The sequence below is a fragment of the Tenebrio molitor genome, chromosome 7, assembly GCF_963966145.1.
Source record: "Tenebrio molitor chromosome 7, icTenMoli1.1, whole genome shotgun sequence".
NCBI lineage: Eukaryota > Metazoa > Arthropoda > Insecta > Coleoptera > Tenebrionidae > Tenebrio > Tenebrio molitor.
This window is the reverse complement of record NC_091052.1, coordinates 20,933,864-20,947,274: the sequence shown is the minus strand read 5'-3', so window position 1 is coordinate 20,947,274 and position 13,411 is coordinate 20,933,864. Positions and strand designations below refer to the sequence as shown.

The following is a 13,411-nucleotide window of genomic DNA, read 5'->3' as shown; positions in this document are numbered from 1 at the left end:
GATTTAAAAAGAAACAAAGTTGCTTTTAAAAGAGCTTGCCTCAGAAGACGTTTCAGACTATCGAAACTTTATGAGAATGTCTCCAAGATGCTTTAACATTCTTTTACAAAAAATATCTCATTTTTGTTATTTCTTAATCTTAAATTTTTAATTTTATTTTTAATCTCGGTTTTTGTATCCTGGTTCCATTTAGAAGCCATTTTCAGTCAAAAAACTTTCGCAAAACAATGAAAAGAAGTTTCACTAAAACGGACAGGTACAGTCTATAGCTGTCTACACGTGTTTAAACTGTAAACAGTCGAGCAAAGTCAGGGTCGGGGTAACCACTCGCTCCAGTAAACTCTAAAAAATGCTTTCTATTTACTCGACTGGAATGGCTACTGGAGCGAGTACTGTAGACATCATTTCATCTAAGAAGTACCTACATAATGCGCACGAACGCGTTGTCGTCGGACGAGTTCATATTCAAATTTTTAGGGGTGCTTTAAGTTCAGCCATGCGCTCGTTGTTATTTCTAACTTAACCCCGTTAGCGTTCAGAAGTGTTTTATTTTTGTTATTTCTTTCTTTGTACCGTACTATGGCATTCATTATTGAATTATTAATTTATTAGTATTTTAATCATATACTCGTAAATTAATTGAACTATATCGACTCCATAGCTAATCGAATGTTTCTACGCCACTGATCATCAGCTGACTAGCGTCTTACGGTCAGATTTCCATGAGTCATCATGTACTTCTTAGATGAAATGGTCTCTACTGGAACACTAAAACACCTATTTACACGAGGGGAGTACTAAAATCCAGTTCTCGGTTTTAGTAACTCGTACGAGTTACTGGCATCGTGTAAAGCCGCTTTTAACCTGCTATCACAGTACTCTCTCCTCAATTGATATATATGTGTGACATATCAGCCACGGCCGTTATTAACGTTATAACGGAAATGGGGGTTTCAGATGAAGCAAAAAATGTTATTCCTCTGAAGTTTTTACGTAAAATCAAAAATAAAAATTGTTTTCCTCTCGTAAACTCAATCCGGGGACATACTGTATATTCCGTTGCTATGATATTACGCAATTAAGCCACAGATCATTCGTAGGCTTAAAAGTTTTAATTAGTGTTGGTCTTTTTCTTGCCACCTCTAATAGGGATCCATCGTTTCTGGTCATTTTATCGACTCTTATAAACCGATGACTGCGAAATGTTTGATACAGACCCGCTGAATGTTTTGTTGGATGAAACGACTCCCTATGAATGCATTTAATCCATCTTTTTTTATTTCTTCATCTTGTTGCGAATAACAGCTTGAAAGTAAATTTCACTTTGGATTCACGAGATATACAGGTGCGTCTTAAAAAACGCCGCAAGCCATATCTCCGTTATTTATGGCTCGATTTAAATAAAACACAAAAACTAAAATAAATCACTTTAAAAGCGCTATAAGTACAACATAGACTTTTTTTTTCAAAAAGTCGTTCAAGGTCAGACGATAGTCAACTTTGTTTTTTCAAATAGCTTGGTTTATACGTTTTTTTTTATACCCATTATAAAAGAGATTATTTTTCTGAATCTAATGATATGCCACATGTTAGAATGCATTTAACAATAACCGCGAAAATAAATTAATAAAATAGCATTATTGGAAATTTTTTCTCCAAACAAAAAATCAGGTTACATACTTAGGCAGAATAATCAGAATATAGCCTAAGGGAGTCCGTTTCGGCTCAGGGACGCGAGGGTCACGGGTTCGATTCCGACCCAGGGCGAAATTTAAAATAATTAAAAAAAAAAGGCTATATTCTGTTTCGTGATTCGGAAGTCACGTTAAGCCATTGGTCCCGGTCTATTGAGTTGGTCATCATGCCCCTCATAGATCTGTAAACCAGTCCTAGACTGTGTAACAAATTTTTGGGCAGAATATAGCCTAAGGGAGTCCGTTTCGGCTCAGGGACGCGAGGGTCGCGGGTTCGATTCCGACCCAGGGCGAAATTTAAAATAATTAAAAAAAGGCTATATTCTGTCTCGTGATTCGGAATTCACGTTAAGCCATTGGTCCCGGTCTATTGAGTTGGTCATCATGCCCCTCATAGATTTGTAAGCCAGTCCTAGACTGTGCAACAATTTTTTTTTTTTTTGGAAAACAATCCTAAACCCAATAATACTTTCCGAAGAGCAGAACAAAAAATAACGTGATAGAATATGTAATAAATACTGCGTTTAGGATTGTTTTCCATAGTAACCTGATTTTTTTTGAAGAAAAAATTACAATAATGAGTGAATAATGGTATTTGTTACGCGTAGAGAAACGGACAATAACACACGGGAGAACACTTAATGAGTATATTGAGTTTTATACAACAAAAGTGAAGTAAAGTCACAGAAAAGTTTGAAAAAGGTCGGCGTGGTTTTCGTACTTCGTTGTAGCGTACAGTACTCTTGTCTTCGCCCCGACTACGCGGCGCTTGCGCAGTCGGACGGTGGCCAGGGGCGGCGCAAGGGGTTGCAACATATTTTATTTATTTATTTTCTCGGTTACTATTACGCGCATCCTAGAATGCGGCATATCGTTGGATCCATAAAAATAATCTCTTTCAAAATCGGAATAAAAAAATATACCAAGCTGTTTGAAAAATAGTACCGTATGTTTCAAAAAATTTCTGGTCAAGTAGGTCCTGCAAAACAAAAGCATTAAAAACGTATGGCGCAGCTTGTCAAATAATAACTGAACTGTCAAAAACGTCATTAATTGCCGTAATAATTTTGTTCGCAAAATATTATCTATGAGAATGATTTTCACTCCTGAACAACAGATATTCATGATTGAACCTTATTTTTCCAATGGTCACACACTTCACACATTTCGAGAATGTGACAGTGTTCAGCAGAAGTGCTCGACCCAAAGTTCGTACTGAGGAAAATATTGAGACTGTCAAACATGGAAGACGAACTCCAATTATCTCTCAGGCAACTGTCGCAACAGACTGAGTTATCAGTGTCAATTTGTCAAAGGATTGTTCGAAAGGATCTTGAAGATTCAGTAACCGCTGAAAGATACCGGAACAACATTCTTGATGTTTTCACAATCAACTCCAACTGGCTCAAGGGTATTTTCAATTAGACGGGGCTACAGCACGCGAGACTCTTCGTTATTTGTGGCAATTTTTTGCACCAATGTTGCTTGATAAAGAGGAGTCTTCCAATGTGCATCGAAGCTCAAGGCTATCATTTTTAACACTTGCTCTAGAGTAATTTAAAACACATTATTGTTAATTGTTGTTTATTTATTGTTGTTACATTACTTGTTTACACATATTGCCCGGGTTTATTGGCTTTTGTTGATGTTGTTGTTGCGCGGCCGTGCCGGGTACATAACCTAACTTTAATCCGAAGCGAATAAGCGATCGTCCGCGGTACTGCAATATGAAATCTTGGCGCCAACGCCAACGGCCAACCCCAATTCTCGTAGAATCGTAGGGGAAAAGAACCGTTCTCAAGCTTTTTTTGAAATTGCCATTTTATGACAGTTCATTCAAAACAATTATTGTGATAAATACATTTCCACCTGAATATTCAAGTTACGCCATACGTTTTTAATGCTTTTGTTTTTCAGAACCTACTTGACCAGAAATTTTTTGAAACATACGGTATATTATATACCAAGGTGGAGAAGTTCATGATTATAGCCAGAGCGCCAAGATTAGAGCCCGAGGCGCGCCGAGGGTTGTAAGACGCGAAGGCAATAAGGGACTTCTCCACCGTGGTTTATATACTATTTTTTTCACTACTAGATACGTTAAAACCCTTTCTGATAATAATTATTAATCAAAGTATTTTGTCGGATGCGACGGGTCCGAGTTGTCATTTCTTGACAGTTGGTATGAAAATCGTCTACGTTAACCAATGAAATAGACGACAATCTTTCGTTGCTAGGTGACGGTTGTTCCATTATTCACCACTGGTTAATAATGAAAAATTATTTACCTGTCACTGAGCCAACGTAGAAAAACGAAACTTCTCAGTGTTCTATGACAACCGATAACGCTAGACTTTATTACTAGTAGTGAAAAAAAAAGTTTACTATTCTGACCTTGAATTACTTAAAAAAAACATTAATCTATATTGTGTTTATAGTGTTTTTAAAGTGATTTATTCCAGTTTTTGTTTTATTTAAATCGAGCCATAAATAACGGAGATATGGCTTGCGGCGTTTTTTAGGACGCAGCCTGTATGTAAATATATTTAGTTCAATAGTTTACAGATCACACTTTTTCTGATGTATTTTTTGGAACAATTTTATGACAACTAAATATGTGGTGATAGCAGCATATAAACCTTGTTCACGTTGAGTTGAACATTTCAAGGTCCAATAATTTAATTTTTTGGCTCTGTAATTATGTTTTGTAAATAGTGACATGCAGCTAACCAACATAATGCGATTTAGCAATGCTTAATCCAACGTGAACGGTGTTTACCTGCATGTAAATAAAATTATTTGACCTTGAAATTGTCAACTCAACGTGTACAGTCGCGGCCGTTGAAATCTCAGACAGGAAAGATTTAAACACTCTGTATAAATTCCAAAATTTGATTAGTGTAAACAGGATTTTTATCAAGGATTATAAAGTCAGTGTCAGTTTTTGACATATTAGGTCAGAATAGAGCGTAACTTTTGAAATGCCGCAATTATCTGATTTGCAAAAATTTGTTAGACTGAGGGACGGTGTGAGTATAAGAGCCATTACGAGAGAAATTACTGTGGATAATGTTTGAGTGACATTTTGAGAAACGTCACTTTCAATACCATTTACAAAGCCAAAAGTTTGAGGTTGTCAAAGTGTCTGAGTTTTCAACGGCCGCGACTGTACAACATGTAGTCGTTTTTAATGACATCCGTGCTGTCAGTGTCATTTTTAATATGTTGAAGCAGATTGTACACAGAAATTCATTACCAGTATTCAGAGTATAAGCAAATCCTAGTTAAAAAAAATGTCAAACAAGAAATTGAGGTTATGATTAAAGAAAATTTATATTTCGTGAAACATCAACAACAAACAATAAAACCTAGTCTTCCATATGGTGTACAACACGGTTAAACTAAATCATCCTCGGAATCCGAATCATACTACATATTTTCAAATTGCCAAATTAGGAAATTCAAAATTATTAAACTGAAACAACAAGTGATGCCAACATATTGTCATATTGACAGCACGGATGTCATTGAAAACGACTATAATACACAAAAAGTGGTGGGGCGAAAACAAAACAAAAAAGATTATGCCGATATCTTCAACACATCTTTTGAGAAAATCCAAATTTAAAAGTAGATAAGCCTAGGGCCAGTTTATAGAAAGAGAATTAAATATTTAATTCGGATTAAATTTTAATGCACGATTAACCCATGAATCCGAGAATTCACGTGTTCAGTTAATCTCGCATTTGATCATGATTAACTTAATTTCGCTTCTGTAAACTGGCCCCTAGACTTGTATATTTTACTATTATTTTAATTAGTTTTTTTGTATTGACATGAAATTAAATTTTCAGATTATAAAATCAAAATGAAAAATTCCCGGTTGCCACTTGAAACATCCATTTGCGAAAGAAACGATTTGGAAAAGTACTATTGCAAGGACTGCAATTTTGAAACCGATCTTGTGGTAATTTTAAAGCAACATTTCAAGGAATATCACAGAAAGGACACTGACTGCGCGCAAGATCAACCAAGAAATGACACTCTTGTAAAAAGCTACATTTGTCAGAAATGCTCGTTTGAAACATATTCCGTTTTAATATGGATTAAACACTTGGATGGTTCATGTTTTAACCCAAAAGAAGAACGTGAGAACGTTAGTGACGCAGAGTGGTACCCATGCGAATGTGATTCCTTTATGACAAAGGAGGCAACAGTTTTGGAAAATCAACAGGCCGCAAAGCAGCCACTTCACCACTTCCAGTGGTATAGTTGTGATAAATGCGAATTTAAGACGAAATATAAGGGCAACATTAAAAATCATAACACAATTCATCTCTCAGCAAATGCGATCCAGTGGTATCGCTGTGATAAATGCGAATTTAAAACGAAATATAAGGGAAACATTAAAAATCATAACACAATTCATCTCTCAGCAGATGCAATCCAGTGGTATAATTGTGATGAATGCGAATACAAAACGAAATTTAACAAATACATTAAACGACATAAGAAAATTCATCTCTCAGCAGATGCTGTCCAGTGGTATTACTGTGATAAATGCAAATACAAAACGATATATGAAGACAACTTGAAAAAACATAACACAATTCATCTCTCAGCAGATGCAATCCAGTGGTATGATTGTGATGAATGCAAATACAAAACGAAATATAAAGGCAACATTAAAAAACATGTCAAACAAACACATTAAACGACATAAATTAAATTTCTAAGGCCCAGTTTCATAATAAACTTAAAGTCGACTTTATCTTAACGTGACTTTAATCGATTGTGTCAACAATACGTTTCTATGGTAAATGGTAAACTTTAATGTTAAAGTAACTTTAGGCTGATATATTTTTCATTGTAGCATAAATCACGGATGTAGTACCAAAGCGCCCCGTACTACCCCTTTCGAAGCGCTACCGTCGCCAGCGAGAATCCACTCGCTGGGCCCCTACCATCATTACCAGCTGCGCGCCGTCGGAGCGTGCTGGACGATCTCCAGTCAGGCTATAAAAGGGATGCGCGCATGGACAATCATTCATTACAATCATTATTATTCACTTAATCATCCGAGCTCCCTCAAGAGTCTCACGCTCTACCTTGTTAACTTTGTTTACCTTAATGTAAATAAACTATTTTCAACAACCAAACACTGTTAAATCATTAATTTATCAATAAATATTCACTTTTATCTCCAGAACTTCCTTAAATAAATCGATATTTATTAAATTTGAAATTTGACATAGTGTTAGTTCTACCACCGGCCCTCTGGAACGGTCGAACTGTCGAGTCCATCTTCGGGGCCGGTGTCGAGATTTGTTGACCGATGCCTTTATTAACACCGGGGTAACAGATGTATCCCGTCGAAGAAGATGGCCGTTCCGTAATCCAGCCGGTTTACCCGGACCGTCAGGGGTCAGGCTCTAAAAGACTCGCATTTTGCGCAGGAACATTCAACTATTTAGATTCTAAATTTTAGAAAGTTGGGACCTAACGCGACGAAAGAACGAGTGGGAGTGGTTCCTTTAGTTCAATATATTTTAATATTACTTTCATGACCATAAATAAAAAATTAAAAAAAAATGTGTCCGGGGATTTGTGGAAGCCCTTAATTTGTGGAGGCCCCGGGGCTCCCGCCCCGGTTGTCCCGTGCTAATCTCTCCTCTCAGCAGATGCTGTGATAAACGCGATTACAAAACGAAATATGAGAGCAACATTAAAAACATTACACAATACAGTTGAACCTCGATAAGTCGAATTTTCAATAAGTCAAACTAATTTTGATGGCAGTAGCATTTGGATACGCCAAATTGATGTAAAACTTAATTGATAACTCGAAATCCTTAATATCTCAAATTATTTCTGCGGCATCAGATCTCGTTAAGTCGAATTTTCATTTATAATACCACGAGTGTTCCAAATTATGTCGATTATTTTTCAAACTGGTCACGAATTATCAATTGTGCTTAGGAATGAATCCACGAGTGCGTCAGCACGAGTGAGATTCCCAAGCACAATTGAATGAGTGAAACCAGTTATTATACAACTAGAAGATTGAAAATTCTCGATTATACGAGACGTGTTTCCGGCAACACAACAACAACACCACAAAATGCTTTATTTTGCCCTACGGGCTTTGTTGTGTGTTTCCGGCAACACGTCGAGTACCTAATCGAGAATTTTCCATCCTCGAGTTGTATACGGGTAGACTATATCATGAATTAAATAAATAAACAGGTTCCCGAAACCGACTGGGCGCATTCAGTAGCAGAGCGATTTAATGTGACGGCTAGCGCAAAAAATTTTGTAAGTTAAGGCGGCGAGCAAAAATACAAAGGTTGGTATATTCGAATATACAAAGGTTCGTATATTCGAAATCGCCCTGGTTACTACAATAACCGCTGTAATACATGGCAACTAAAGAAAATCAAAGATTCTTATTGGTTTATAAAGTAATGAATGATATAGTCTACATAATTTGGACTACGAGTTCGGAGGACCATTCCATGAACCAACTTGGGCGATTTAGCAGCAAATCGGAATAAGAAATTAACGCAGAAATCGAAGAAAATGTTTCCAACAACACAAGAAAGACACGTGAGTCCATTTGGAAACAATTCTCAAGGCTGCATTCATTTGTTAAAAATTATCGCTGGGATCACTAGTGGTATTACCGATACAATTTCCACGAGTGGGAATATTCGGTCCAATTTTTTGAAACCATGGTAACAAATGTGTAAAATTGTGTTTTTACTGGTCAATTTTTAACAAATGACAGGTGAATGGAATTGTCCAAGAGAAGCAATGATTGCATTTTGCGAATTCAGTGTTTAGTCTTTCCACCGTTCAGTTTCAGTTATAAATTTACTGCTGATGGTTGTGTACTTATGTAGTTGACTTTATTACTCAAAATGCCTCCAAAACGAGTTTTAAAAACTTTAACAATCTATACAGGGTGTTAGGGAATGGTCTCCCAAGAATTTTAGGGTGAGTTTGTGAGGGAAAATGTGGTCGAAAACCTTAATACCATTTGTTCCTAATGAAAGTCAATTGCTTAGCAATCAAAAACAACAATGCCTCATGTCAGATTTTATCGAGTACCTACTGTCACAATGACGTTTCGGTTTTAAATATTTCCCTTGGATAATAGATCATTAAAAACTATCAGGACTGCATTTTTTATTGACAAAATCAATAATCATATTCGAAATATTTATCTAGATTCACCACAACCTTGAGGTAAGTCCCCTTTTATTGCTGCAATGAACTGAAATTCTTTGTGCAGCTTCATTTGTGATACCACATCTCGATCAACCTCTAAAGGGATTTGAAATCGACCACTGTCCCTGATAAGATTCGTTAATTTATGTGTAACTTTATTTTTCTTCAAACGTCCGTAAAATATGACATTGCACTGCTGCATTGATAATGCTAAAGTGTCATTTCATTGTCAAGGCATCTAACGAGCTGACCAGCGTCCGTGAAGTTATTATCTCCGCTGAGGAGCGTCCGTGAAGTTATTATCTCCGTTGAGGGCGTCCGTGAAGTTATTATCTCCGCTGATGAGCGGCCGTAAAGTAAACTAGCTAAATCATTTGAAATTCCTCCCTGGTTTCTTAACATGTCTTAAATAATTTGTTATGAAGGTTTGAAGAAAAAAATAGTATATGTTATTCGGAGCAAAAATGGTTTTATGTGCTTTGGCTGGTTCGTCTGCCTCACTGCGTTCGGCAGCCAATCTACCAGCCGGAGCACATAATACTTCATTTTTGCTCCTCATAACATAATATACTGTTATTTGTATTTGTATTGAAAACATGCATAATAAATGCTTAAAATATCCTCCGTTTGCCATTACATAAGCATACCTTCGGACAACAGCATTGGCATTTCCGCTATATTCCCTATACACAAAATACATAAGCTGCGTTCGGATATTCGTCCCGGTGTACACTTTTTCGAATCAAGAGCACTTTACCGTTTGTGAATCCGGTGCGGTGCATATAGAGTTCGCTCTGTCGAGTTCGGATACCATCGGTGCGGTGTAAACGGTGCTTATTGGGCGTGCACTTTTAGCTCGGTGTTTTCATGCGGGTAATACGGTGCATATTAGTTGATTGAGGTTATGTTATGTGACCGCGAGGCATATGCACATTAAATTTTGAAGTTTTGTGATTGAATTCGGACTTTTAGCTATTTGGACATATTTTGTGATTAATTGTTTCTAACGTATGCAGCAATTGGTACAATTTTGAGGTCTGTCGGGACAGATATATATCGCCAGAAATTTTTTCTTGCAGTCCAACACTCGTGTTTGTCGCTCAAAATTACCCTCGGGCTGGCGCCCTCGTGTAATTTTCTTGCTACAAACACTCGTGTGTGAGGACTGCTCGAAAAAATTTCCGGCAATATATCTGTCCCTTGGTATATTATATATGACAACACCACCGATAAATCAACACGAGATCGTTCGGAAACGTCAGTACCCTACAGAGCACACCGTGGTTATGTGACTACAAGCTCTACAAACACCGACACCGTTGACACCGGTTCCGGAACCTAATATCCGAACGCAGCTATATCTGCATCCTCCTCGATAGAATATTCTGGCGTTGTAAACTATTGTAATCTTTGCAGGCGACGGATAAAAGATAGATCAAGTCAAAGTGCAGACTCTGACAATAGTAAATTTCAAATCGTTACCAAGCAATCATTTTTAAATCGAAACATACAAGATTTTTTCGTGCACAAACCAATATTTCAGCAGTCCCAAAACAACAGGGAACAATTTTATTTTCAGAAAACGGTTCAATTTATCTAAAAGCGGTATAAAGGTTTTCAACCACATTTTCCCTGATAAACTCACCCTGAAATTCTTGGGAGACCATTCCCTAACACCCTGTATATATAAAAATGAATCGCCGTTCGTTAGTCTCGCTAAAACCCAAAAACGGTATATTTTTTGTGTTGGCAATTTGTTTTTTTTTTTTGACATTTTCCTGAAACATTTGGTATAGTACTCGTACATACACGAGTTCATGGTCAAGAAATCGCTTAGAACGTAATTTTCATTAATTAATTTTAGTAAAATATTGCTTCTTTGAGGTTTGTACGTTATTGTGAATAGAAAAACATTTTTAACGAGCCATGCACAGAATTAACATTGACGCTTGACAGAATCCTGATAACACATGCCACCCGAAACCGATGACAACTTAAAATTCCTACTTTTAGCCGCACTAGGCCGGCAATTCATGTGTTTCTGAACGATTTCGAGATCTATAATCTACCAAATTCCGGCCGGCGCGGCGCGGCAGCGGCACGAAAAACCAATTGCAGTATTCTAAGCGGCTCTCAGAATCACCTGGTCGAAGTTCTTGAAGTGTTGTAATTTTTTATGGATAGAAGTTCAGATTTTTCCTAACAATTTTCTGACAAGTAGAGAGTGGTACATCAGTCTGAAGCGATAACTTCCTGAAGATTTTTTTTGAGCTTTGTTCCATTCGTTGGCGTAAATATTCAACAATTTCTTGATCCACTGGCGGTCTTCCTACACTTTTACCTTTTTCAACACTTCCAGTTGCCACAAATCTATCCACAATCCTTCTAATGTGTGGAATTAAATTTGCTTCCACGATGTTGTCATTTGGAAATTTTTCGAAAACTTCTTCCTTGCAAGCGTTTATGGAATAAACCCACTCTCCATTCTGGAGGGTACCATTTCGATAATACCACATCACAGTGTTTTGCTCTAGCGATAAAACCATTGCAGTTTACTGAAAATATTGCTTATTACTTACTGTAAACGTACGAAAATAAATGTCTTACCTTCGCTACTTCGTAACTTGTTTTTGGTATTCACAGTTCACATTTATGCTGTTGAAGAAAATCACAAGCAAAACAACTAAGACGCCGAACTCGCAACTTTATTTAATAATTTGACATTTAATTAATTTGCCGGCTTCAACGGCTCAACATAGTTCGGCCAAAAAAAATATAGAGCCGCACAATTCCACAGGACACTTGATATATGTTCTTTTATAGACACTATACCGTGCCTTCAAATAAATTCGGAATTAGAGTAGGCTATGATTTATATATTTCATCTAGTAACGGTTGGTAATAGACGATTAACATGTGTACTGTGCTGTGTAGTTAGTAGATATATGGCTGTGCCATGGACCTAGTATTGTTAATAGTACCTCCATGGACTGTGCCTTTAAAAATTGCATGTTACCAACTTCATAATAAAATCACAGCCAACTCTAATTCCGAATTTATTTGAAGGCACGGTACATACGGCCAAGTGTATTTATTTTCCTCTTAATTTGAAAAACCAACTATACAAGTAAAACATACGTGATCCAAAATCAAATAGGAAGTGAAATGAATACACTTCATAAAAAACCGTATTACTAAATCTCTAACATTTATTGCAACGTTTTCCGGATTGGTAGTTGCACATTTGAAGAATATTTTTATGGAGAAAAACAAGAAAAAAGCAAAACATTTGTGAAAAAAAATTCAACATTATTGGAAGAGTTATTTAAACGGAAAACTGAACATTGTTCACTAAAATTTTATTTAACAAAAAATCTGTTTTGAGTTGAATTTCATCTAAACAAAATTTATAAACAAATAAGCGTAAGCGAATTTCAATGCAAATCTAGTACTTCCTCCACCAAAACATAAGCACGTCAACTATTTCAATCTTTTTTAAAAACCCATGCCCTTCTTCAGATGAATGTCCCATTTTCGAATGCTTTTGTTTTATTTTTTTGTTTTTACAGTAGAATTATTTTCTAAATTTTTTAGTTCACTTCATGAAGCAACCTGCATAATGCAGTATATCTATTTAAATGTTGTAGTCGAGTCTGTAATGATCTAAATTCTAAAACATCACTTCTTTCCGCCAAATATTCGAACCTGCGCAAAATTAATATGTACAAGTGTGGTGGTGGTCGTCATCGAAGCGAAGGGCCCTACGTTTTGTTTTTCTTTTGGCGGAAAAGGTTCTTCATGCAAACGATGAGGGTTCGTTCCAGTTGGAAGATTACCGCAAAATAAAACACCCAAGTGAGGGACGCAAAATACCTTTTATTGAAAAATGCCTGTAATAATAACTTTGATTTCCGGCGAACAAATGAAACGAGTCCAAAATAACGGGAATTAAGTTTAACGAATTAAAGTAAATTAACTAGCTGAGGCCATTGCAAAGCTAGACAACGATATTAAAACGAACAATAACGAGTAAATGACAAAAAAAATACAAGTTTGTAATACCCCAGTTTGAATTCAAATTGCCGCCGCCGAAACAAAGGCAAGAGGAACTGTTTGGTTCTTTTGTTGTGCACGGTTGGTAGATTTCGGATTGGGTACGGTTGTTAAGGGTCTAAGCCCTCGAAATGAACGGTAGTGTTTGTTGAACCGTCGTTTTCACTGTTATTGTTTTAGTTGAAAATGTAGTTATTGTGATTACGAATCGCGAGTCGTGTATTTTCTTGTGTATTGTCAAGTTAATCTGGGCCGTGCTCGGTAAACATTCGCCAATCGCGGAGGAGATTACAGGTGCGCACCTCGTGTGTCGCCGACAGTTTGCGCGTTGTAATTCAGGTAGGATGATCTTACAGACAACAGGTAGTGTTTAGCAGGTATGTTATTTCGTTTTGTTATTCCGATAAGCTCGGGTGAAGTAGGAATTGATAGAA

The 13,411-nt window shown here is 36.7% G+C and overlaps 1 protein-coding gene across 1 annotated transcript in view; it reads left to right on the top strand.

Annotated features, from left to right (window-relative positions):
- LOC138135662 (zinc finger protein 431-like) overlaps nt 1–6,887 on the top strand; it is a 59,363-nt gene extending 52,476 nt beyond the window's left edge. Inside the window, exons 4-5 of the mRNA XM_069054458.1 lie at nt 5,549–6,510; nt 6,568–6,887. The gene's annotated coding sequence lies outside the window, so the exon portion shown is untranslated. The remainder of the gene's footprint in view (nt 1–5,548; nt 6,511–6,567) is intronic.
- The last annotated feature ends 6,524 nt before the right edge of the window (nt 6,888–13,411 follow it).